This window comes from Macaca thibetana, chromosome X (assembly GCF_024542745.1).
Source record: "Macaca thibetana thibetana isolate TM-01 chromosome X, ASM2454274v1, whole genome shotgun sequence".
Lineage (NCBI taxonomy): Eukaryota > Metazoa > Chordata > Mammalia > Primates > Cercopithecidae > Macaca > Macaca thibetana.
In genome coordinates, this window is record NC_065598.1 from 17,990,469 (window position 1) to 18,017,126 (window position 26,658).

General features: G+C 43.1%; 1 protein-coding gene across 2 annotated transcripts in view; it reads right to left on the reverse strand.

Annotated features, from left to right (window-relative positions):
* SCML2 (Scm polycomb group protein like 2) overlaps positions 1–12,803 on the reverse strand; it is a 118,567-nt gene extending 105,764 nt beyond the window's left edge. The window contains exon 1 of one of the 2 annotated variants that reach the window (XM_050775221.1): positions 12,670–12,803. The gene's annotated coding sequence lies outside the window, so the exon portion shown is untranslated. The remainder of the gene's footprint in view (positions 1–12,669) is intronic. The other variant, XM_050775222.1, reaches the window with a different exon arrangement.
* Between the last annotated feature and the right edge of the window lie 13,855 nt (positions 12,804–26,658).

Genomic DNA, 26,658 nt, shown 5'->3' on the forward strand with positions numbered 1-26,658 from the left:
AAAATACAAAAATTAGCCAGGCATGGTGGCAAGCATCTGTAAGCCCAGCTACTCAGGAGACTGAGGCAGGAGAATTGCTTGAACCCAGAAGGTGGAGGCTGTAGTGAGCCGAGATCATGCCACTGCGCTCCAGCCTGGGCAAGACTCCATCTCAAAAAAAAAAAAAAAAAAAAAGACTACGGTTATACTTAATCTAGCAGTTTTATCTAGAAGCTCTGAACAAGTATGGACAATCTGCAATCTTTTACACAACCATTTGTTTTGCAGATTGTATCTTGTTACAGAACTAAGAGCTGATAAAAGATCAACAAATGCTTTGAAAACTCTTGTTTTAAACCATTTTCTCAACACAATTAAACAATGTAAACAGTGATTAATAGTGGAATTATTAAGCCTAAAACCCCCATTACTCTTATCTGATTCTGGAGAAAATTCTACAGTCTGTTGAGAAAAACAGTTTTAAAGTACTATTTAGCAAATTAATGGGTCTATAATTCTAAGGTTACAGGGCCTTTCCATTATTTGTTTATTTTCTGGAGTTTTTTGTTTGGAGAGTTTTTTTCTTTTTCTTTTCTTTTCCCTTTATTTTTTATTTTTTTCTTTGGTGTACCCCACCTCCTTTTTTTTTTAATTTTGTTTTGTTTTTAAGATAAAGTAAGGTATACCTTGAGTCTCTAATTAAAGATCACTGCCTGGAGAGCAGTGATCTTCAGTAAGGGTAAACATTTTGGCAAGGACAGGAACTAAACAAATCTGACAGCAAGAAATCTCCCAGTTTCTAGGTTCAGTTCGGTTTCACTAGGGGAAAAAAAAGAGAGAGAAAGATTTCCCACGGCCTGTTTCAACTTTAGGCCATTGGTCAGATGTTATAAAATGAATGCAACTGTAGAATTTCAACCTGAGAGAACATAAGAATCAACAAAATACGGCCAGGCGCAGTGGTTCACGCCTGTAATCAGGCATTTTGGGAGGCCAACGCAGGTGGATCACAAGGTCAGGAGATCGAGACCATCCTGGCCAACATGGCGAAACCCCGCCTCTACTAAAAAATACAAAAATTAGCCAGGTGTGGTGGCGGGCACCTGTAATCCCAGCTATTCCAGAGGTTGAGGCAGGGAGAATTGCTTGAACCCGGGAGGCGGAGGTTGCAGTGAGCAGAGATTGCGCCACTGCACTCCAGCCTGGGTGAAAAGAGCGAGACTTTGTCTCAAAAAAAAAAAGAAAGAAAGAAAAAGAAAAGGAAAAAAAAAAACCTGGGCCAGATCATGATCACACCTGTAATCCCAGCACTATGGGAGGCTGAGGCGAGAGGATTGCTTGAGCTCAGGAGTTCGAGACTAGCCTGAGCAACACAGTGAAACCCTGCCTCTTTTTAAAAAAAAGAAAAAAAGAAAGAAAAAAAATAAAAGTAAAATTAAAAAAATAAAAATACAAAACCAAACTCTCATTCCCTGTGACTCGTGGGAAACTTAAAAAATAAAAAACTTTTTAAAAGACCAAGTGCAGTGGCTCACGCCTGTAATCCCAGCACTTTGGGAGGCCAAGGCAGGAGGATCGCTTGAGCCCAGAAGTTCAAGACCAGCCCGGGCAACATGGTGAGACCCTGTCTCTAAAAATAATAATAATAAAACAATAAATACATAAATAACCAAATTCTTGCCATCAAAATGAGCTCCTCTTTTTAAAAGCATTACAAACCCTCAATCTTTCTGAATCAGAAGTCATCTCTGACTCCTCTCCTCTTGTGTCTTAGCAGTTACCAAGTAATTTTGATTCCTCAAGGTCAGGAAGCTGGTAGTGAAAGAAAAATGATTCAAACCTAAGTTTGTCAAATGCCAAAAGACAAGGCTCCAATACACTATACATGCTTTGAAAGGGAGAAATAAGGAGTGATATGGTTTGGTGTCCCTACCCAAATCTCATATTGAATTGTAGCTCCCATAATTCCCTCATGTTGTGGGAGCGAACCGGTGGGAGATAAATGAATCATGAAGGTGGTTTCTCCCACACTGTTCTCATGGTAGTGAATAAGTCTCAGGAGATCTGATGGTTTTATAAAGAGAAATGCCTTTCACCTGGCTCTCAGTCTCTCGTCTGCTGCCCTGTAAGACATGCCTTTCACCATGATTGTGAGGCCTCCCCAGCCAGGTGGAACTGTAAGTCCATTAAACCTCTTTTTTCTTATAAACTGCCCAGTTACAGGTATGTCTTTATCAGTAGTGTGAAAACACACTAATATAAGGAGATATTGTAATATGCCAGATACCCTAGAAAAAATGGATCCATGAGGGCAGGAGAAAACAGAAGTTATGTTCCCAGAGATCCAATGATAATGGTGTTGGCAGTGGTGATAATAATACTTAGATCTGTTACTTACTGAGCTCTTGCTATTAATGAATGCCTGGTACCCTACCCTAAGGCTTTTATATATATTTTTTCTTATCTAAAGCTTATTACAAGCCTACAGAGTAGATACTGTTATTAATGTCCATTAATGTTCATTTGAAAGTTAAGGATACTGAGGCTCAAACACCTGCCCAAGATCACCCAGCTAGATTTGAATCTAGGTTCATGAATACTTAACCATTGTGCTAAAATTGCCTTTGTTGTGTTTAACTGTGTAAGTGCCTTTTCTCCTCTGATAGACAATAAGCTACTGGGTGCAGTATCACATCTTGTTCTTCTTTATATCCTTCAGAATAATGAGCACAGTGTCTATCACATACTAGGGTCCCCAAAATGTTTGCTGAATGAGTAAACTCTGCTGTGCTATAGGCTGCTTGTATCTAAACTATATAGAACCAGAATATTGCAGGGTTTTTTTTTTTTTTTTTTTTTTTTTTTTTTTTTTTGAGATGGAGTCTCGCTCTGTCGCCCAGGATGAAGTGCAGTGGAGTGATCATAGCTCACTGCAATCTCAACCTCCCCGGGCTCAGGTGATCCTCCCACCTCAGCCTCCCTAGTAGCTGGGACTACAGGCACACACCACCATACCTGGCTAATTTTTGTATTTTTTGTAGTGACGGGTTTTTCCCATGTTGCCCAGGCTGGTCTCAAACTCCTGGGCTCAATGAATCCTCTTGCCTCAGCCTCTCAAAGTGCTGGAATTAGAGGTGTGAGCCACCATGCATGGCCTAAAACAATTTTTTGACAAAATTTTTCTTTTTTTTTTTTATTTTGAGACAGGGTCTCACTCTGTTGCCCAGGCTGGAGTGCAGTGGCATAATCAGGGCTCACTGCAGCCTGACCTTCCGGGCTTAAGTGACTGTCCTGCCTCAGCACACCCCCCGCATCCCTCCCTGCCCCCCCCCCCGCCCCCCGCACACACACACAAAGTAGCTGGGACTACAGGCATGTGCCAACAAGCTCGGCAGCTAATTTTTTTTTTTTTAATTTTAGTAGAGACGATGGCTCACTAAGTTGCCCATACTGGTATCAAACTCCTGAGCTCAAACGATCCTCCTGCCTCGGCCTCCCAAAGTGCTGGGATTACAGGCATGAGCCACGGCGCTCAACTGAGATTTTTCTTTTGGCTGTTATTGGTGTTCTCTGTTCCTTCCTGCAATATCAAATCAGCTGTCTTAATTTAGACACAAGTCTCAATGGGCCAAGGAGAAAATTCTGTGAGATCTGAGACAATCCCCCACCTCCAATATCTCTCTCTTTCCCAGAAGTTGATTGGTCTTTTTTTTTTATTCTGAATTTTATCTCTTTCTAGGATGTTTGTGGTCTCAAAAAGACAGGTTCCATATAAATAAGTTACTATTATAGAATTCAGTTTATAAATGCCAACTACATAACAGGTATAACTAAAACATGTGCTTTAAACCAATATTCACCAAAAAAAGACACAGTCCCTATTCACAAAATAATCTATTGAAAAAAATGTCTCATCAAATCCCCTTGAGTTTATCAACAGTATAAGAAGTTTCAAGGATAAGAGAGATTCACAAATATGTTTGCTGGTGTTTTAAAGAAAATGTTGGAATAAGTGATGGAAGTTATTATACGTACACAATTTACCAGAGATTAATTAAATAGCACAGACAGAAAGGGTTATTTTCCTTTCTAAATCTATCTTGTTATAAAGATACTACTTTTAGACTTGAACAAACAAAAATGCCCTCCTTTTTTGTGAAGAGGAAGGTCTGAGTTAACTGCATAAAACAACATCTTTATGTTTTTAACTTGAAAATAGTTTATTATTTTGTTTCAAGAAGTACTTCACATTTACGCCTAAATGCAAAAAAAAAAATACTGATTTAATTAAAATACATTGTAGTTGTGTATTTTTCTTTGACCAAGAGAAGCTCTCTCTTTCAACTAAGATTTTGTTTCTGGTAATAGTGATTATCCTAACACAGGATAGAAAAAGTGTATATTCCATTGTATAGTCATATACAATTTTGTTTAATTGAACATGAGTCATCAATTTAAGATTCCACAAGTATCTACTCAATTCACTCAAGTAAACAATCAAATGTCACATTTTCTAACAGTTATAAAAGTAATCAGAAAAACACTAAACTCTAATATTGTAATTACATTTAAAACTAAAATTCTATCTCTGAATTAAGACTAATCAATATTAAGAAAGAACAAGCCGGATGCGGTGGCTCACGCCTGTCATCCCAGCACTTTGGGAGGCTGAGTTCAGGTGACTCACTTGAGGTCAGGAGTTCGAGACCAGACTGGTCAACATGGTGAAACCCCATCTCTATCAAAAATACAAAAATCAGCTAGGTGTGGTGGCGGGCACCTGTAGTCCCAGCTACTTGGCAGGCTGAGGCAGGAGAATCGTTTGAATCCAGGAGGCGGAGGCTGCAGTGAGCCAAAATTGTGCCACTGCACCCCAGCCTGAGTGACAAGAGCAAAACTCCATCAGAAAGAAAGGGGAGAGAGAGAGACAGACAGACAGACACAGAGAGAGAGGGAGGGAGGGAAGGAGGGAGAGAGGGAGAGAGAGGGAGAGAGGGAGGGAGGGAGAGAGAGAGAGAGAGGGAGAGGGAGAGGGAGAGAGACAGAAAGAAAGACAGAAAGGCAGACAGAAAGACAGAAAGACAGAAAGAAAGAAAGAAAGAGAGAGAGAGAGAGAGAAAGAAAGAAAGAAAGAAAGAAAGAAAGAAAGAAAGAAAGAAAGAAAGAAAGAAAGAAAGAACGAAAGAAAGAACGAACGAACGAACGAACATTTTTGGGCCAGGCGCAGTGGCTCATGCCTGTAATGCCAGCACTCTGGGAGGACGAGGTGGGCGGATCACTTGAGGTCTGAAGGTTGAGACCAGCCTGGCCAACATGGCAAAACTCCGTCTGTGGTGGTACATGCCTATAATCTCAGCTACCCGGGAGGCTGAGGCATGAAAATTGCTTGAACCTGGGAGGCAGAGGCTGCAGTGAACCAAGATCATGCCACTGCACTCCAGCCTGGGCGACAGAGCAAGACTCTGTCTCAAAAAAAAAGAAAAAAAAAGGAACATTTTCATCTCCATATTTCTGAAATCTGTAAAAAAAAATAAAATCGAAGAACATTTTTGGTAGCAACAACTTATCAAATCAAGCCTTCTAGAGGAAATTAAGGTTTCTAAAGGAGCAATTTTAAATTATGCTTTAGTAAAGTCCACCCCAAACAAATTAGTAATTAATCTTTTTCTGTGTCAAAACAAACCTAAGAAGACTTAACTATTTTCAAAAATTTCTAATTTAAGTTATCCAAAAAAATCATAACCTGTAAGTTAATCACTTGCAATTTTAAAATGATTTCTGTGAAAGCTATGTATTTAGTGAAGAAGTATGTTATGTCAGAAAACAGATAAACTAAAGATAAGTCAAGGGTTGCCAAAATCCCAGTTTATAGTTGTAAATTCCTAAGGTTTTAAAGCACAGCTACAAGCTAACTGCCCAAAGACCTGCTACCCACTGACATTTGTGAAGGACTTGAGTTAATGGCAGGGCATGTCAATTTACTACAGGCAGCTCATGGTGCGACATTTTGACAAAAGAACTGGATCTGGTTACAGGCTGTTCCTATTATCAGTGCAGTCTAGATTTATGGTTTCTAACACCGGCCCTACAAGAAATCATGGAAATGATGACAACAACAATCCCCACTAGACAACAGACTGCAGAAAAGCATGCAATAAACCACAATCTGAAAAGACCAGAAAACTAAACATCCTTGAAAATACCTCAAACATAGGCAGGTGTCAGCAAATTACCCATTCAAATATATCTACAACTTCTCAAGTTTCAACACACAAAAAAATCTCAAATCAGAGTCTCTAAAGTAATCTAAAACCAAACAATATCTAAATATACTATTTATTGTCTACTATATCTTAATTCTTTTAATGACCAAAGATGTTTCATTTGAACAGATTTATGAAACTCTATCAAGTTAGTTAAAAATTAATACTGACTATACTGCTTTTCAAATAACATTATGGAGAAAAACACTGCAAATAACATTTTTTTAAATATTTCAAAAGAAAAAAAAGCAACAGTTCATAGCAAAGGGCACATGTTTCCAACTGTATTCAAAGACGAAGAGAACTGAAAAGAAGAAACACATTTGATTCAGTATTTAAAAATAAATATATAATCAAATCTTAAATCAGCTAAAACTGATGAAAGGTAGGAAAAGTGGCCAAATGTTTAAAAAAAAAAAAAAAAACAAGCACATTGTCAATACACTTAAAAAACTATGTCAAGACTATAAGGTACATACCAAATGGAGCTGTTTGTCTATAATTCACACCAGTTAATCTTTATGAGAAACAGAGGTTGAGAAAAATCAAATGTGTATTCTAAACACAACCAGAGAGCCCCACAAACTCTTCTCTGAGAAATGAAAGAATCTTCAAGGTATGCCCAAGAATTGTAATATTCTGAAGTTTACAACGGTAAACTTCTGAAGTTCTGAAGTTTACAACGGTACATTACCACCGAAAGTGGGCACTCTCTTTCCCCTCTTAACAACAATTTGCTCCTATAAACTTAGGAGGGGGCAGAGCTGTAGCTATAAACACAGGTCACAAATAGTAGGTAATCAAGTGCTATCTTCAAATATTTCCCAGGTCTTTACTCACACAGAGTCAAGCTTATTCTAAAGGTTTTAACTCTTCAAATAAGGAATTCATGTAGTCTAGGTCAAATGATCATGATATTAAGATGAACAGCACCATCATATTCACTGCTACAGGATCCTCAAATATTTCATTTTTCACACAATAAGATATCTCCATTGCTTATGTTAAAACCTCTCCTGGTCGGGCGCGGTGGCTCACGCCTGTAACCCCAGCACTTTGGGAGGCCGAGGCAGGTGGATCACTTGAGGTTAGAAGTTCGAGACCAGCCTGGACAACATGGTGAAACCCCGTCCCTACTAAAATTATTTTTTTAAAAATTAGTTGGGCATGGTTGAACACGCCTATAATCCCAGCTACTCAGGACGCTGAGGCAGAAGAATCACTTGAACCTCAGAGGCGGAGGTTGCAGTGAGCCAGGATTGTGCCACTGCACTCTAGCCTGGGCAACAGAGAAAGACTCCGTCTCAAAAATAAATAAATAAATAAATAAATAAATAAATAAATAAATAACTACCAGTATTATTTCTAAGATTGCCAAGGTATAGACAACATAATGACAAAATAAACAAAATTGCCTTTGTCATGAAAACCAAAGAACACATACACATTTCAAATCTTGACAGTTTCTAAAATGTTTTCAAATTATTTTTAAGAACCACCGTTGGCAGGGCGAGGTGGCTCACACCTGTAATCCCAGAACTTCAGGAAGCCAAGGCAGGAGGATCACTTGAGCCCAGGAATTCGAGACCAGCCTGGCCAACATGGTGAAATCCCATCTCTACTAAAAATAAAAATTACGAAAAATACAAAAATTAGCGGGCATGGTGATGCACACCTGTAATCCCAGCTACTCAGGAGGCTGAGGCACGAGAATTGCTTGAACCCAGGAAGCAGAGGTTGCAGTAAGCTGAGATCACACCACCGCACTCCAGCCTGGGCAACAGAGCAAGACTCTCAAAAAAAAAAAAAAAAAAAGGCCAGATTTGGTGGCTCCTGCCTGTAATCCCAGCACTTGGGGAGGCAGCAGAAGTGGGTGGATCACCTCAGGTCAGGAGTTTGAGACCAGCCTGGCCAACATGGCAAAACCCCATCTCTACTAAAAATACAAAAATTAGCCAGGCTCGGTGGTGCACACCTGTAGTCCAGCTACTTGGGAGGCTTAGGCAAGAGAATCACTTGAACGTGGGAGGCAGAGGTTGCAGTGAGCTGAGATTGTGCCACTGTACTCCAGCCTGGGTGACAAAATGAGACTCCATCTCGGGGAAAAAAAAAATTCAGCTTGGAGTGGTAGTACATGTCTATAGTCCCAGCAACTCAGGAGGCTGAGGCAGGAGAATCGCTTGAAGCCAGGAGGCAGAAGTTGCAATGAGCCAAGATTGTACCTGCACTCCAGCCTGGGTAACAGAGCAAGACTCTGTATCAAAAAAGAACCACCACAAACTCTATTTATAAATGGTAACCAAAGCCTAATATACTTAAGATTAAGAGTCTAAAAAATGTACTTACCACTAAATTATACCAGTATTCATATAATGGTATAAATTATGCCATTTTAATCTAAGATAAACGCCAGTGGTTTCTTTTATCTATTTCCCCAAGACAAAGAGATCATGAATGTTAAGCTCCAAAGCCAGGGATGGGTATAAACTCTTCTTTCAAAATTACCAACATGGAGCTGGACATGGTGGCTCACACCTGTAATCCCAGCACTTTGGGAGGCCAAGGTGGGAGAATCACCTGAGGTCAGGAGTTTGAGACCAGCCTGGCCAACTAGGTGAAACCCTGTCTCTACTAAAAATGCAAAAATTAGCTGGGCACGGTGGCGCACCCCTGTAATCCCAGCTACTCGGGAGGCTGAGGTGGGAAAACTGCTTGAACGCAGGAGGCAGAGGCTGCAGTGGGCTGAGATCACGCCCCTGCACTACAGCCTGGGCAACAGAGCGTGAGCACGTCTCAAAAAAAAAAAAAAAAAAAATCACCAACATTTGCTATTTTCAAAATGTCCAGGTTTTTAGTTCCTGGAATCAACAATCAGTTCAAATTCTAAGGTATTATGTAGTAATTCTCAGACATTAATTACTGAGAGTTCTAAAATTACTAGGGATGCTTGATTTGCCCACTGCAAACTAGAAAACACCTTCTGGCAACACCAGACTAATATTTGCACCACAGCTCATAGCTCTAGGGTTGACAGCTGGCAGACCCCACTTTGTTCCTGTATATCCTAAAAATCAGGAATATGACTATGAGGAGACAGTGAGACCTACCCTCCCCACCCCGAGAGGGGAGCTAACAGAGACCACCACTACCTCAGATTTCCATTTACAAGTGGAAAGAGAATAGCAGGAGAAAAATGGCAGACAGGATAACCAGGCCAAAAAAAAATACTAGAGGTGACTAATAAGGCAAACAGCAGAGGATACTGCTGTATCCACCCGTGTTCCAGTTACTAGAGTTACAAAAGTCATTGCTATTAACCCAAAAAGAAAGGCAGTAAAATATTCAAGTGAAACTTTTCTCTCCCACCCCCAAGATCTCAAACTAAAATTGGAATTTGGCTCTTCCTTAAATGGAACAAGTGGCTACATCATGTTAATTCAAAAGACTTGGTATTTACTCAGCCTTTTCAAGGCACTTTATCATCATTAATTATTTCTCAGTGAGGCAGCAAAGGATTACCCTGACCATTTCACTGATGCGGAAACAGACACCAACAGCGAAGGGAACAGGGGCAGGAAGAGGGGTGATAGGAAGCATCTGGGAGGAACAGGCAGGCAGCTAAAAAGGAACAAGCCCAAAAGAAAATAAGAGTCACATCTGGCTTAGAGCTGAAGATCATAACCCTTATTTGTTATTTCTCAGCTCAGAGATTTCTGCAATATTTTGAAAAAACAAAATGCCTTAAAATACCAGTTAAAACTTAATTACAGCTTAAACTACTTAGTAATAGAAGTGAGGTTGCTTAGTATTAAAAATTACCCAATCTCCAGAGCACATACTGATTTCTATTTATACCAGCAACTCATTTTTCCCCTCAAGCTTAACCAGTATGTTATCTATTTGAACCAGAAAATAATCTCATCAAAATATATAGCTTTATATAATCCTAACCAAAAAATCACAAAGTTAATATCACCTAAGTCAGAAATAATTTGCAGTTACACTCAGAATTTTGTTTGGAGAATTACGACAAAAATACTGACTTCTCGAGTTCGCCCTTTGAATGAAAGGAATACTTGTTCTACATTCGAATTGTTTTTTTAGCTATAACCCCCCGAAATTTTCAGGAATAAACTATGGGTGGAAAGCCTTAGACACCCAGAAATTAGCACACATAGACACATAGTGGGCTCTGAATAAACTGAACTCCATCGTAAAGACAGCACAGGTACTTAATAAAGATGTGTTGATGGGCTGGGCGCGGTGGCTCACGCCTGTAATCCCAGCACTTTGGGAGGCCAAGGTGGGCGGATCACGAGGTCAGGAGACAGAGACCACAGTGAAACCCAGTCTCTACTAAAAATACAAAAACTTAGCTGGGTGCAGTGGCGGGCGCCTGTAGTCCCAGCTACTCCAGAGGCTCAGGCAGGAGAATGGCGTGAACCCGGAAGGCGGAGTTTGCAGTGAGCCGAGATCGCGCCACTGCACTCCAGCCTGGGCGACAGAGCCAGACTCTGTCTCAAAAAAAAAAGATGTGTTGATGGAATCATAAATCAAATGGACTGATCAACCACCTCATAAGAAAAACTGATACATCTTTTTTTAGACTGACTCCATTGTTTTTTGTACATGTTATGACACTCAACTTCAAAGCGTCGGCACATACAATGCAGTAGAGTTATATTAATCTTTTTTTCCAACTACCAATTCCAAAGCAAATCAGGTTCTCTGGGGTAAACAAGTATACATCCTTAAGAAGCTCATATGGCTGCATGATATAAAGTTTATTCAAAACTTTCAAAGCCAGTTTAAATGGTGTTTTTTCTTTACATTCTCTCAGACTGTTTTAAAGGTTACAGATAAAGCTAAATACAAGGCATCAGGTGAATATTCATAAACTCAATCTTTTCTCAAAATCCCACTGGATTCATTTCCAAAAGCTTATTTTCACATTCCTCCCATTAAATAGAAAACACATACACACACACACACACACACACACACACACAGCCTGAAAGCACATTCGTCATTGGAAATACTTTATTTAATGAGTAAGAAAAAAGGCAAAATCGTCATTATTGAAAAACATTTCCCTACACTATTACTGAAAAGAATTAAATATGCGTTTATGAACCATTGTTATAAAACAATTGCTCATCATAGGCAGTTGTACTCCATAAATGTTGTATCCCTCAAAACAGAAATATGAATAGCTCTGGGGGCATTAAAATGTAGCAGCATCTGAAGTTGTTTCAGGGAAAAAAAACACCTATCTCCAATAGTTCTGTAAATCATATGATCATAAGCAAGTTATTTACTTTCCCTGCCTCAGTTTACCCCCACTAACCGATCCATTAACTTTCCAGAGATGCCCTAAAGTAAGTCATAAACGTTAATCTCCTAATTTACAAACAAGAAGCAAATTTCAAATTGCAATCACACTTTCTGATGCTTGACAAATGTTTAACAACCTCTTTTTAAAAAATCAATAGTCTCAAATGGGAGCCTGTAAGTAAATATTTGTGCTGCTCAAACATTTGGGGGGTGGGGGAGCCGAATTACAGGTCGGCCCAGGACGCTATCTATGTACAACCTCGAGGCGCAAAATCGAGCAAATTCGCCTAGACCCGTTCTCCCTCCGGCTCTTCACACCTGGATGGGGCACAAGCACGATCCAGTGGGAAAAGGGAGAAAGGTAAGAAACTATTTCGGGACTGTTTCTAAGTGAAGGCAGCAACTTTTTTTCGGTCAGGCCGCGAGGCACGGCCATCGCGGCCGTCTCTCGTCCCCTCAGGAGGCTTAGAGCCCCCCCTCGCCTCCCCGCCAGCCCCGGACGGGACGCGCCCTCCGGTCCCGCTGCACCGCTAGGGTGAGCCACTGGCGCCCCCAGCCCCCGCCAGGAGCCCGGCGGCGCGCACCTGGCACCAGAATCCGCGCCCGCACGCCGCCGCCACAGGCGCATCCTTCCGGGCAGACGTTTCCCTCCCAAGCTCCAAAAGTTATCCTAGCCCAGACCAGGCAAAGTCAACCTCCCTCCTCGGCCCCGCCGCCCACCGTGACGCCTCCCGGGCCCCAGCCCAGCGCTACCTAACAGGGAGGATGCGCCGGAGGGCGCTGTCCGCGCTGCAGGCAAGGGGACGGATGGAAGCTATCGGCCGGGCGCCCAAACCCCGCAGCGGCGAAGGGGCCCCGGGGCAGCGTGAGGGGAAGCGCGAGAGCGGCTTACGGGCGTCCGCGGAGGGCGCCTGGGGCGGGAGACCGAAGCGCGAGGCCGAGCTGCGATGGGACATCGGCGGGATCTTAAGGGGGCGTTCCTCGCACGGGACGCGCGCAGATGGCTTCTCCCCGCCCGCCCACGGACAACGGTCAGGGTCCGGGAGACAGCTCCGCTTCTCCATTCCTTACGGGGCCCGGAATCACCACGTACCTCCAGTCTCGTCGGTGAAAACAACGAAATCCTGTCCCACCGATCGCGCGAGCCGGCACCGAGCTTCACACCGCCGCCGCCATGTTTGAGAAGCCGCGCGCGGAGCCGCGCATGCCCCGCAACCGCCACCGCCGCCCCGCCCCCCGCGCGGCCGACCCGCGTGCCGTGCGGTTGCTGCGAGCACGGCCTTTGACCGCCGCCTCGTGCTGGGCCCGAGTCGGGGTCAAGCCAAGCGCCACCGCAGGCAGTGGCGGACCGTGAGACACTGTGAGCCCGGGAAAGCCCTTGCCACTTTGCCTCCTACCCCCCACGCCTATGCCAAATGAAAAACCAATCGCAGCCCAAGCACCCGAGGCCGTGGGGAGCCCCTCGATGGGACCCCGGGTTCCGCGTCAAGTTCCATCCCAGGAACTCGCTCCCCTTCGCCGTCGCCTTCGAATCCTGGCCACCACCCACCCTGGCCACGCACCCGAAAAGCAGGCGCTTCCCTCGGAACTCAAGCAAGTTCGAGGAGCAGGGAGAAGCAGCTGGTTACAGCAGCTTAAGCAAAGCCACCGCTTGGCGGGTTGCAGCATAGTCCTTGAAACTGGGTTGGTTTTTTTTTTTTTTTTTTTTTTTTTTTTTTTTTCCATGAGTTTTTGCCACGCATTCCCCTCCCAGCTTCACTCTCTGGATTTCGTTCTTCCTCTAAACCCAGGGTTGAGCTAACGGGAACTAGATGAACCCGCAGAGGGAAATCACTTGCTCACTGACTCAGGAGCATCCCCGAGAGTGCGTTTTGGGGTCCCTTCTGCCCGCTGCCTTTCCCACCAGGCAGGGCCCATAGCGCAAGTGGAGGTCGCACCAAGGAGGGGGCGTAAAAATCGCTTCAAAACGACCAGCGAATCTCTCAGCACAAATTACAGCAAACAGAATGCCGGAGAAAAACATCTGTCCCTCGTTCTGAGGTTAGGTATAAGCTGATTTCAAACTTTTGTTTGAAAACTAATACAACGTGCTATGTTAGCCAAAAACAAACCATTGGTAGGGCTTCTCTCTAGAACTCTTTCCAAAGCTGGGTGTAGGTTTTGCATCTGTGATCACCTAACTTAGTGCAGAGGGCATGAAATACTTTTAAAATCATAATTTGGAAATCAGAGCTTAAAACTAAAAACAAAAAACTCCTGTGAAATATGTCCATTGTCTACAACGCAGGGTAGAATTTTCCAGTTGCAGCTTCTGCAGTATTAAGCAAAAGTCAAAGTGTTTATTGTATCTAAACATTGGCAAGTGGCACAGAATCAAATGGCTCTATTATTTTAATCCTTTAAAAATGAAAAACTAAATGTTAATGCCAAATTCAAGCAAACTTTAAGGCGAAAATAAAAAGACTAGGTTGATGATATGCAAATATTAGAGTGAGATTTGGTCCTATCAATTCTATAATATATATCACATAGGAGAAAATGTTGAAGTGTTCTAAGATGAAGGTTCAAACATGTTTTTTGTTTTGTTTTGTTTTTTGAGACGAGTCTCGTTTTGTCGCCCAGGCTGGAGAGCGGTGGCAGATATCGGCTCACTGCAACCTCCGCCTCCCGGGTTCAAGTGATCCTCCTGCCTTAGCCTTCCGAGTAGCTGGGACTACAGGCGCATGCCACTACGCCAGGCTAATTTTTTGTATTTTTAGTAGAGACGGGGTTTCACCGTGTTAGCCAGGATGGTCTCGATCTCCTGACCTCATGATCCGCCTGCCTCTTGCCTCCCAAAGTGCTGGAATTACAGGCGTGAGCCACCGTGCCCGGCCCAAACATGTTTTTAAAAGCCAGAAAGAGGCCGGACACGGTGGCTCACGCCTGTAATCCCAGCACTTTGGGAGGCCGAGGCGAGTGGATCACCTGAGGTCGGGAGTTGGAGACCAGCCTGCTCAACATGGAGAAACCCTGTCTCTACTAAAAGTACAAAATATTAGCCGGGCATGGTGGCACGCGCCTGTAGTCCCAGCTACTCGGGAGAATCGCTTGAACCCGGGAAGCGGAGGTTGCCGTGAGCCGAGATCGCGCTTATTACCCTCCAGCCTGGGCAACAAGAGCGAAACTCCGTCTCAAAAAAAAAAAAAAAAAAAAAAAAAAAAAAAAAAAGCCAGAAGGAGATCTTTAACGGAAAGAAATTAAACAGAAGTTTAATCTAAACAAACCCTTATTATGGGCACCAGCAGGGCTGAGGAGGACTTAAATTCTTAATTAGTGGCCACTGTCCTTCTAATCCCGATGCGATGCAAATATTTGAAATTCATCTCTACATTCTATGTATGAAAGATTTATATGGGACTCCGTCTCAAAAAAAAAGAAAGATTTACTTTGGCTTATCACTTATACCTTTTTTACTTCTATGGACTCTATTAAATTGTAGGAATACTACTATGATTGCAGAATTGCCTGACTCACTGATGCCTAATTTTTCATATTTATCTTAACATGAAATTACTGAAGCCCTTACTCTAAAAATGAAATTTGAATTATCTATCCTAGAACATCTTCTCAGTTACTATCCTCACCAAAGGATTTATAGAAGTGTGACTCTTTGTTATATTAAATCCGAGTTATCCATAATAACAATAGCTACCATTTGTTGAGCATGTGCTGAGAATCACGCCAGTCTCTTTACAGATAAATTTCCAATATTTGCAATGTTCTTTCACAACTTTCCTATGAGGTAGATACTCATTCCCATTTTACAGATGAGGAAAATAAATTACTACACAGCAATAAGTGGCGGTTCGCTTCTGAATATATTAATATATTCAAATATGTCCTAATAATTCCTTCCACCCTTATCATCAATTATGCTTTTATCCACTATGTATATAAAGTTTTCAATAATAATTATTTTATTATACCCTGCTTTTCCCTTTGCCAAAATAAATTTGAGACAGCTTTTTCATAATGTTAACACAGGTTGGAACATCACTGTTTCTCTTACATTATATGTAAGTGTCTTGCACATAGTAAGAATTTGGCAAATATTAGTTGAATAAGTGAATGGATGAATGGATAAATGAATACCTACTATTATTATGTTCAATTAACTTTGCCTAGAAAACATGAAAATAAAGAGACTGTGAACTGAAAGAGTAAGAACTAAAGCTGGTGAAATTCACGTTTTCATGATATATTTTTCAAGCCTCAGATTTGCTCCTGTGAATTTGCTCCTATAGTTCTCCTGATTTGGCCCCAAACCTGTGACAACCTTCAAAAAGACACATCACCCCACCCAGTCCAAGTCCAGGGCAAAATACTCCTGTATTTCAAGTGTGTTTTATTACTTCCTTTTGTACCTTTTTTAGAGTTCAATATTAGAGTGAAAAGATACTCTTCCCTAGATAAGCAAGTTTAATCTAGATCTTCATCAGTACACATGCTTATATTGAAACAATATCGGCCAGGCGCAGTGGCTCACACCTGTTATCCCCCTACTTTGGGAGGCCAAGGCAGGTGGATCACCTGAGGTCAGGAGTTTGAGACCAGCCTGGCCAACATGGCGAAACCCCATCTCTACTAAAAATACAAAAATTAGCTGGGTGGCATGGCGAGTGCCTGCAATCCCAGCTACTTTAGAGTCTGAGGCAGGAGAATCGCTTGAACCCGGGAGGTGGAGGCTGCAGTGAGCCAAGATCGTGCCACTGTACTCCAGCCTGGGCGACAAGAACGAAACTCCATCTCAAAAAAAAAAAAAAAGAAAAAAAGAAACAATATAATTTGCATACATAAAGTTAACGTTTTAGGATTAGTGAGGACTCCCTCTAGTTTTCCCACTCAATGGGCATCTTTCTCCCTAAAACACAGAAGCCTAAGTCTGGCAGAGACTAGAGCTCCAAGTTGTAACTAGCAAATCCACTATTCATATTTTCACCTTAGTGTAAAAATCCATAGAATGGGTATTAAATAACTGATTGTTTAAAATAGTGACTTTACAAACATCTTCAGATCCTTTTCTCTAACAATTTGCCCTTTTTTCCCCATTAAATCAAGAGCACATATCTGTAAGATATAAATTGTTTTCAGTATTGCTTACAATAGACCTCTTTTTTTAACTTCAAAATAGTAGCTTCCCTGGAAAAAGATCAAGAAGTGAAGTGCAATAGGAAGACAGAGAAACTAGTCTAACAGGAAGGCATCGTATTCTAGCAAAAGGAGGTGGATGGGAGACCCTGTCTCTCGTCTGGAATCTCAAGTCTATCATTAGTCTATCTCAACTAACTATATTTCTTTAGAACCTTTCCATGCCTCAGATTGTTTTAATTTTTTTAATGGGGATAATAAAATCTGCTACATTTACTTCACAGATGGGAAAATACTAGTCAAATCTATCAGAAAACTACATGGTCTTTGCTTAACAAATCCCCACATTAAAAAAAAAAATTACATTAGCCTTTTACCAACAAAGTGCATGACACCTAAGCTGACTTTGGCCAACTCAAGTGTTTTATATGCTGTGAAAACTGGCATAACCTCAGTGAACACTACACTACATTTGACCATTATTACCTTCAGTCAGTCCTTCATTCAGTGATGTATTAAATGCTTACGTGTCACTCTGCCAGAAGTGGAAATACCAGAATAAATAAGACAGTTTGAATACTCCAGGAGTTTACATCCCATCCAAAGAGAAGACAGAGATAGATAGACATATGTTTTAAGATCTTCAGAGGAACTAGGATCTATTACCACACCCTTCACCATATCGAACCTTTTTAGATGTACCTATATTATATTTTTTGTATAACTAGATGAATGAATTTGCAGTTTACCAGCAACAACTGGCCTTTTGGACATTTCACTAAAACATTTATCATTTTTATTTTCATGCCTGTAATCCTAGCACTTTGGGAGACCAAGGCAAGTGGATCACTTGAGCCCAGGAGTTTGAGACCAGCATGGGCAACATGGCAAAACCTCACCTCTACAGAATAAATAAATACATACATACATACAAAACACAAAAATTAGCTGGGCATGATGGTGCACGCCTATAGTCCCAGCTACTCAGGAGGCTGAGGTGGGAGGATGGCTTGAGCCCGGGGAGGTCGAGGCTGCAGTGAGCAAGATCATGCCACTGAATTCCAGCCTGGGTGACAGAGTGAGACCCTGTCTCAAAAAAAAAAAAAATTTTTTTTCATTTTACACCTTTTGTTCTGGTTATTCTCCATTTGAGTCCTTCCCCCTCCCCCATGCCCCTTCCTTCTAGGACCTCAGTTCTGGCAGTGACAGTGGCAGTGGCAGTACAATGACAGCTCCTGGCAGGGGTCCCCTTTTCACAGCTTTGGTTCTCACTGGGTCTTCAGGAAGGTGAGGGGTTGGTGGAGAAGCAGGTACACCTTCCAGCTTCCACCAGTCCCTGGCTCCTTCAGCATCTCTTGCTAGTTCCCTTGAACCTACCCACACCTCTGTAAATAACCTAGTAAATTCAAAATAACCTATGACTACATCTTCTGTTTCTGCTGGGACCATTATTGAAACAGTTTTCTTTTCATATTTCAAGCCAACCAACTGTGGGGCTGGGAGCCTCAAGTATTTCTGTAAAGTGAGAATGTAGAGACCCGAGGCACTGTGTCTATAGCACTTAAAGATTTCACAGCCTGTTTTATGGAAGGCACTATAATACTATGAGCTAAGAGTGGATAAAATTGATTTGGAGAAAGTGTCTTAGAGTGAAGGTTAAAGAAGATAAGGTATGAAAAGCACCTAAATACTATCTGGTTGATAACAGACACTCCACAAGTGTTAGTCCCTCATGTGCCTATTTTTTAAGAGGGTAAAAGAAGTGACATTTGAGTTGAGAGGGGAAGAATGCAGAGTTTGACAAACACAGAAGCGCGTAGAGAACGGCATGTGCACAAAGTAATGAACAGTCACTGCAGTGGCCAGGTGCAATGGCTCACGCCTGTAACCCCAGCACTTTGGGAGGCTGAGGCGAGTGAATTGCTTGAGCTCATGAGTTTGAGACCAGCCTGGGCAACATGGTGAAACCCCGTCTCTACCAAAAACATGAAAAATTAGCCAGGCGTGTGGTGTACACCTGTGGTTTCAGCTACTGGGGAGGCTGAGGCAGGAGAATCGCCTGAGCCTGAGAAGCAGAGGTGGCAGTGAGCCGAGATCGCGCCACTGCACTGCAGCCTCGGTGACAGAGTAAGACCCCGCCTCAAAAAATAATCATAAGAAGAAGAAGGGGTCAATTTAGACAGGACTTGGAGTGCTATGCTAAGGTGTCTGAACTTCATTCTGTGGGGAATGGGGCCCCATTGATGGTTATTAAGCAGAAAACTTGTAGAAACAGTTGCAAATCCCACCACCCCTCTAGCTGCTGCTACCACTCCGAGGGCTCTGCCCACCTCTCCTAGTGGAAACGTGATGTCTGCAAGAGCAACCAGAGATGGGATGAGCATTGACAGGGGGCCAGTGGCTCGAGCGGGCAGAGGCTGGGAACAGTCAGGGCAGTTCGAGTTTCATGGTCACAGGGAGAGTGACACGCAGCACAGTAGGCAGCAAGCCAGCTAGATTAGCAATCCACAAGGCCAAGTGTGGTCTCATCCTTTTTTTTTCTTCAGTTGACGTTTAACCTACACACCGTAAAGTGCACAAATCATACATCTACAGCTTAATTTTTACATATGCATACACCCATGTGCTGTCACCAACACCAAGTTATATACATTATTGGCTGCGCACGGTGCCTCACACCTGTACTCCAACACTTTGGGAAGCTGAGGCAGAAGGATCGCTTGAGGCCAGGAATTCGAGACCAGCCTGAGCAATATATCTCTCACTATACTTGGGACTACAGGTGCGCGCCACCATGGCCAGCTAATTTAAAAAATTAAATTAGCACATTTGTAGTCCCAAGCTACTCGAGAGGCTGAGGTGGAAGGATCCCTTGAGCCCAGAGTGCGATACTGCAATGAGCTATGACCACGCCACTGCACTCCAGCCTGGGTGACAGAGCGAGACCCTGTCTCGAATAAATAAATAAACAAACAATCATTTCCAGTACCCCAGAAAATCTTCTCATGGTGCCTCCTGCTCGAGTAACCATCATTCTGATTTCTATCACTATAGATTAGTTTTGCCTGTTCCTGGATATCTTATCAATAGACTCGCATAATATGTCCTCTATTGAGGCTGGCTTCTTTCACTAAACATTATGTTCTTGACGTTCATCCCTGCTGGTAAAGCATCACCCTCATTTTAGGAAATGTTGCAGACAACTTCCCTGTACCCCCCTCTTCTTTTTTATTAAGGCTACTGTAATTTGCCTTCCAATTATTTTCTCCTCCTTCTTATGGTGAATTATCTTTCATTAAGGCCCCCAATTATATTAAACCTTAGTCATCTTAATAATGAAAGCTTTGCTTTAATTCATAGCCAACAGCAGTTTTCACCTTACACCTGTGCAGAGTATTGTGTAGGTAAATTGTGGACCCTTCCTCCCCTTAGAGTCCTCGGCCTAAATACAGATTTGAGGCGGGGCGTGGTGGCTCACACCTGTAATCCCAGCACTTTGGGAGGCCGAAGCAGGCAGATCACCTGAGGTCAGGAGTTCAAGAGCAGTCTGGCCAACATGGAGAAACCCCGTCTCTACTAAAAATACAAAAATTAGTTGGGCGTGGTGGTATGTGCCTGTATTCCCAGCTACTCGGGAGGCTGAGGCAGGAGGATCACTTGAACCTGGGACGCAGAGGTTGCAGCGAGCCAAGATCGCACCATTGCACTCCAGCCTGGGCAACAAGAGCGAAACTCTGTCTCAAAAAACTAAAAATACCCAGGCGTGGTGGCTCATGCCTGTAACCCCAGCACTTTGGGAGGCCGAGGCATGTGGAACACCTGAGGTCAGGAGTTCGGGACCAGCCTAGACAACATGGTGAAAGCCCGTGCCTACTAAAAATATAAAAATTAGCTGGGCATGGTGGTGGCAGGCGCCTGTAATCCCAGCTACTCGGCAGGCTGAGGCGGGAGAATCGCTTGAACCTGGGAGGCGGAGGTTGCAGTGAGCCAAGATCGTGCCATTACACTCCAGCCTGGGTGACAAGAGCGAGACTCGGTCTCAAAAAAATAAAAATAAATAAAAATAATACAGATTTGTAAACCAACATGGTGGTTGGGAAGAAAAACACATTTAGAGGCCCTTTGCATTACATGTATGCCACCCATGTGGGCATTTTTATTCTGTTTGTTTGCCTCTGCCTTGCCAAAAACAAGCAAAAAAATAAAGCAAACAACCAAGAAAAATTGATTGGAAAGGCATAAAGTCAAATGAATATAGGTGATATAGTTTAGATGTTGTCCCCTCTAAATCTCATGTTATACTGTAATCCCTAGTGTTGGAGATGGGGCCTGGTGGGAGGTGGATTTCTCATGAATGTTAGCACCAACCCCTTGGTGCTATCTCGTGAATGAGTTCACGAGATCTGGCCGTTTAAAAGTGTGTAGCACCTCCCCCTCTTTCTTGCTCCCACTCTTGCCATATGATATACTAGTTCCCCCTTTGCCTTCCAGCGTGATTGGGAGCTTCCTGAAGCCTCAGCAGAAGCCAAGCCGATGCCAGTGCCATGTTTCCTGAACATCCTGCAGAACCATGACCCAATTAAACCTCTTTTCTTTATAAATTGTCCAATGTCAGGTATTTCTGTATAGCAATGTGAGAATGGCCTAATACAATAGGCAATCATGGAAATAGGAAGCAACAGTATCTGACAAAAGGAAGGATATAATTCAGGTAGCATGGGTTCAAAAGAACTGGAAAAGAGGGCAAAAAGAAGCAAAATGGTGAATGGAAGTGGGCATCTGTCTACTCTTGAACACCAAGGTGACCCAGAGCCTAAGAGAGGGCAAGTAGAACGTTTGACTCTGTGAAACACGGCACAATTTTTGCTCCTTGACTGGTTCATTTCACTGTCTTTCTGTTCCTTGTATGTATTTGCTGATTTAACTCTTCCACTGTCCTAGGGCCTCACATCATTCATTTCCCTTCCAGCCTGTGTCTTTCCTGGGCTGGGCCCCTTAGGTCTTCTCCCATTCCAGTGCCAACTTGAAGAAAGGTCCCTCTCACTTCAGTCCTTATAATACTCCCACTTTGGCTGTGTTACCACCCCTAGGTGAGACCAGCTTGGATTTCACCAACCTAGGTCTTCAGAAGTATTTTGGTTTATAACACTTAGATGTAACTATTCTTTTTCGTGTGTATATATTTGTGTTCAATTTTTAAAATACACAAAGAATGCACCCATCACTCAGCCCCAATAATTATGGTCAATTCTGCCCCTGCACACCTCTCTCCATTCTCCCCACTGCCATAGTATTTCAGAACAAATTCTAGCATTTTGTAAATATTTAATTATGCATCTCTAAAATATAGCTTTTTTTTTTTTCTTTTTTTGGAGACAGTTTCGCTCTTGTTGCCCAGGCTGGAGTGCAGTGGTGCAATCTTGGCTCACTGTAACCTCCACCTCCCGGGTTCAACCGAGTCTCCTGCCTCAGCCTCCCGAGTAGCTGGGATAACAGGTGCCCACCACCATGCACAGCTAATTTTTTTTTTTTTTTTTTTTTTTTTCAGGAGAGAGAGGGTTTCACCATGTTGGCCAGGCTGGTCTCAAATTCCTGACCTCAAGTGATCCACCCGCCTCAGCCTCCCAAATTGCTGGGATTACAGGAATGAGCCACCATGCCCAGCTGATGACCCTTTTTATAATATAACCATATTAGCTTTCTATTGCTGCTATAACAAACTTAGTGACTTAAAACAACAGAAGTTGGCTGGGTGTGGTGACTCACTCTGTAACCTCAGCACTTTGGGAGGCCAAGGCAGGCAGATTGTTTGAGGTCAAGAGTTTGAGACCAGCCTGGCCAACATGAGGAAACCCTGTCTCTACTAAAAAAAAAAAATACAGGCCAAGTGCAGTGGCTTATGCCTGTAATCCCAACACTTTGGGAGGCCGAGGCAGGCTGATCACCTGAGGGCGGATCACCTGAGGTCAGGAGTTCAAGATCAGCCTGGCCAACATGGTGAAACCCCATCTCTACTAAAAATACAAAAATTAGCCGGGTGTGCTGGCACGTGCTTGTAATCCCAGCTACTCGGGAGGCTGAGGCTGGAGAATCACTTGAACCCAAGAGGCAGAGGTTGCAGTGAGACGAGATCACACCACTGCACTCCAGCCTGGGTGACAGAGCAAGACTCCATCTCGGAAAAAAAAAAAAAAAAGGTACAAAAATACAAAAATTAGCCGGGCGTGGTGGTATATGCCTGTAGTCCCAGCTACTCAGGAGGCTGAGGCAGGAGAATTGCTTGAACACAGGAGGCAGAGGTTGCAGTGAGCTGAGATTGTGCCACCAGCCCGGGCGACAGAGTGAGACTCCATCTCAAAAAAACAAAAAAACAACAAAAAAAAAAACACAGAAGTTTATCTTACAGTTATGGAGGTCAGAAGTCCAGAATGGGTCAGTCCAGTTGCATTCCTTTTGGAGGCTCTAGGGGAAAATCCACTTCCTTGTCTTTTCTAACTTCTAGAGACCACCTGCATTCTTTGGCTTGTGGTCCTTTGTCCACCTTCAAAGCCAGCCATCTAACATCTTCAAAGCTCTCTCTTTTTTAAAAAAATTTTTTTACAGACAGGGTCTCACTGTGTTGCCCAGGCGTTAGTGCAGTGGTGCAATCATGGCTCACTGCAGCCTCCAACTCCTGGGCTCAAGAAGTCCTCCTGCCTCAACCTCCCATGTCACTGGGACTACAGAAGCATGCCCCCATGCCCAGCTAATTTGTTTTACTTTTAATAGAGATGTAGTCTCACTATGTTGCCCAGGCTGGTCTCAACCTTCTGGCTTCAAGCGATCCTCCTGCCTCAGACTCCCAAAGCACAAATATGACAGCCACGAGCCACTGCACCTGGCCCCAAAGCTCTCTTTCTTTCTCTCTCTGACCTTTTCTTCCATTGTCACATTCCCTTCTCTGACTTTGAATCCCCTACTCTCTTCTTTCCTTCATAAGGATCCTGTGATTACATTGGGCACAACCAGACAATCCAGGATAATTCCCCACCAGAAGATCCTTAATTTAAACACATCTGCAAAGTCCCTTCTGCCACATATTTACAGGTTCCAGAGATTAGGATGTGGACATCTTTGGGGGAGCTATTATCCTATGTACCACACAACATAACCATAATGCCACCTAAATAATTTAAAATAATTTCTTAATATCATAAGATACCACTTACTATTCAAATTTCCAATTTTCTGATGAAAATACACATTTTTGCCCGGCACAGTGGCTCACGCCTGTAAACCCAGCACTTTGGGAGGTAGAGGTGGGCGGATCACGAGGTCAGATTGAGACCATCCTGGCTAACACGGTAAAACCTCATCTCTACTAAAAATACAAAAAATTAGCCGGGTGTGGTGGCACATACCTGTAGTTCCAGCTACTCAGGAGGCTGAGGCAGGAGAATCCCTTGAACCTGGGAGGCAGAGGTTGCAGTGAGCTGAGATTGTGCCACTGCACTCCAGCCTGGGCGACAGAGTGAGACTCTGTCTCAAAAAAAAAAAAAAAAAAAAAACCACTTTTTTACAGCTTTAAAAGAAAATATGATCCATATGTTGCAGTTGATTGACAGGCCTTTGAAATCTTTTGTTGTTGTTGAGACAGAGTCTCAATCTGTCGCCCAGGCTGGAGTGCAGTGGCGTGATCTCGGCTCACCTCAACCTCTGCCTCCCGGGTTCAAGCGATTCTCCTGCCTAAGCCTCCTGAGTAGCTGGGATCACAGGCACACACCACCATGCCTGGCTAATGTTTGTATTTTTATTAGAGATGGGGTTTCACCATATTTGCCAGGCTGGTCTCAAACTCTTGTCCTCAAGTGATCCGCCCACCTTGGCCTCCCAAAGTGCTGGGATTACAAGCATGAGCCACCTCACCTTGCCTGAAATCTCTTTTAATCTATGGGTTCCTCCTCCATCTCTCTCTTTCTTTCTTTCTTTTTTTGTAATTTGTTATTTGAAGAATCCTGGTTTCTCATGTTCTGGACTTGGCCAATTGCATCCCCATATGTTACTCTGCCTATATTTCCTACAAATTGGTAATTTGGTAAGATTCAAGTTTTTTCTTTGTTTGTTTTTGTTTTTGTTTTTTGGCAAGAATGTTTCCTAGATGGTAGGTAGTATGCTTTTTCATCAGGAGGCACATAACACCTGGTCATCTCTCCTTTTATGACGTCAGCAGCTGTTGCTGTTCAATGCCTTGATCCCTTAGGTCAGCAGTTCTCAAAGTGCAGTCCCCAGAGTGGCAGCATCTGTCTCACCCGGGTACTTATTAGCAATGCAAATTTCTCGGGCTTTGCCTCAAACCCACTGAAGCAGAAACCAGGGGGTAGGTCCAGCAATCTGTGTTTTAACAAATCTCCTAGGGGATTCTGATGCAGGTTAAAGTTTGAGGACTAGGCACAGTGGCTCATGCGCATAATCACAGCACTTTGGGAGGCTGAGGCAGGAGGATAGCTTGAGGCTAGCAATTCAAGACCAACCTGGGCAACATATTGAGACCCCATCTCTACCAAAAAGTAAACAAATTAACCAGGGTTGTTGGTGTGCACCTGTAGTCCCAGCTACTCGGGAGGCTAAGATAGGAGGATTGCTTGAGCCCGGGAGTTTGAGACTGCAATGAGCTGTGATCATGCCACTGGACTACAGCCTGGACAACAGAGCAAGATCCTCTCTCAAAAAAAAAAAAAAAGTAAAGGAAAAAAGTTTGAGAAGCTGTTCATCAAGGTTTGCCAAAGGGTGACATTTAAGACTGACACTACATAAAGGGATTTAGGCAAAATAAAGTAAGAAAACCTCCAAAATAAAATAAAACCATGCTCAAAAGAGGCAGGCAGAGGAGTATAAACATATTTTTAAGTGAGTAATTGAAAAGGTGTAAATATGGACTCAACACCACTTCAGTGACAAATACACATCAGAGAAACTCAAAACCAAAGACTTACCATTTTTAAATATTTCAGACTGGGCCGGGCATGGTGGCTCATGCCTGTAACCCCAGCATTTTGGGAGGCCAAGGCAGGCAGATCGCTTGAGCCCAGGAATTCAAGACCAGCCTGGGCAACATAGTGAGACCTTGGCTCAAAAAAAAAAAATCAAAATTAAAAATCTCAAATTACTTTTAGGAAATGACAGGATAGGCAGGGAGCGGTGGCTCACGACTGTAATCCCAGCACTTTGGGAGGCCAAGGCGGGTGGATCACCTGAGGTGAGGAGTTCGAGACCAGCCTGGCCAACATGGTGAAACCTTGTCTCTACTAAAAATACAAAAATTAGCTGGCATGGTGGCGGGCGCCTGTAGTCCCAGCTACTCAGGAGGCTGAGGCACAAGAATCTCTTGAACCCAGGAGGCAGAGGTTGCAGTGAACCGAGATCACGCCATTGAACTCTGGCCTGGGCAACAGAGTGCCAGAACTGCCTGGGCGACATGACAATAATGACTGGAAAAGCCCACAGACATAAGCCCCTCTCAGAGCTGTTTCAGACCACCCAGCTAAAGCCAGCATCCAGCATCGTAATTCATCTGCGTGTAACATCATGCACATTCATTCCACATTCAGGCAGGAAGTATTTACTAAGCCTACCACACACCAGGTCCTGCAATACATATATGATCTGCAGATAAATTAATAAGCAATTTTAATGGTCAGAGTTATCAATTAAGTTAACGCATTGCTCGCATTTCTCATAGGCACAAATAGGTATTCATTTATTAAGCAAATGGACTCTTACATGTTTATGTAAATGAACACAAATAGTTCTTCATGCAAAATCCTATAGACTTTGAGTATAGAGCACAGTGAAATTAGACAAGCTAACACGAAATTCACTCAGAGGACATTTTCCTCCTTTTCCTAAAGAAGTCGTTTAGCTCCTGAGTTTTGGAAATTTCCAACACACTCTGCTTCACACATTCCCAGCAAGC